Below are 580 nucleotides of genomic sequence, written 5' to 3' on the forward strand. Positions count from 1 at the left end.
GTAGGCTATAGCAGTGGACTGAAAAGTCATGACCGTGTGTGTGTGTGTGTGTGTGTGTGTGTGTGTGTGTGTGTGTGTGTGTGTGTGTGTGTCCCTAAAAAATCCAGAAATAGGACAACTTTCATTGCCGCAGTCTTCAACAGTAAGCTGCGTTTCCGCTCGTAAATATCACACGCCTCATGCTCGCTGCGATACTTTCAAGTCAACATCTCAGATTGTTATCGGTCTCCGGCGCTGCAAAACAAGTTTTTTGAAATAGAAGTGGCTGTGCGTCTGTAACTGTCCCAACCCACATGCCAAACAAGCGAGAGGCATTTTTTAGAACATGTGCAGGTTTACCGTGCCGGCATGAACATGCAGTTTATCATCCTATCACTCCATTTATCTCGATCTTCCCGTATTTTCCTCTTTCTGCGTCTTTCAACCTTTATCTCCCCGGAGTCACGCAGGGGAAAACGCTCAAACGCTCCCTGTGTGTGTGTGTGTGTGGGTAAAAGGTTAATTGTTGCCGTATTAAAATGCAATTTCAGTTCAACCGTCGATATTAACATTTCCAGATGGAGTGTGTCTGGATGTAGAT

This window comes from Eutrigla gurnardus (assembly GCF_963514095.1).
Source record: "Eutrigla gurnardus genome assembly, chromosome: 17".
NCBI lineage: Eukaryota > Metazoa > Chordata > Actinopteri > Perciformes > Triglidae > Eutrigla > Eutrigla gurnardus.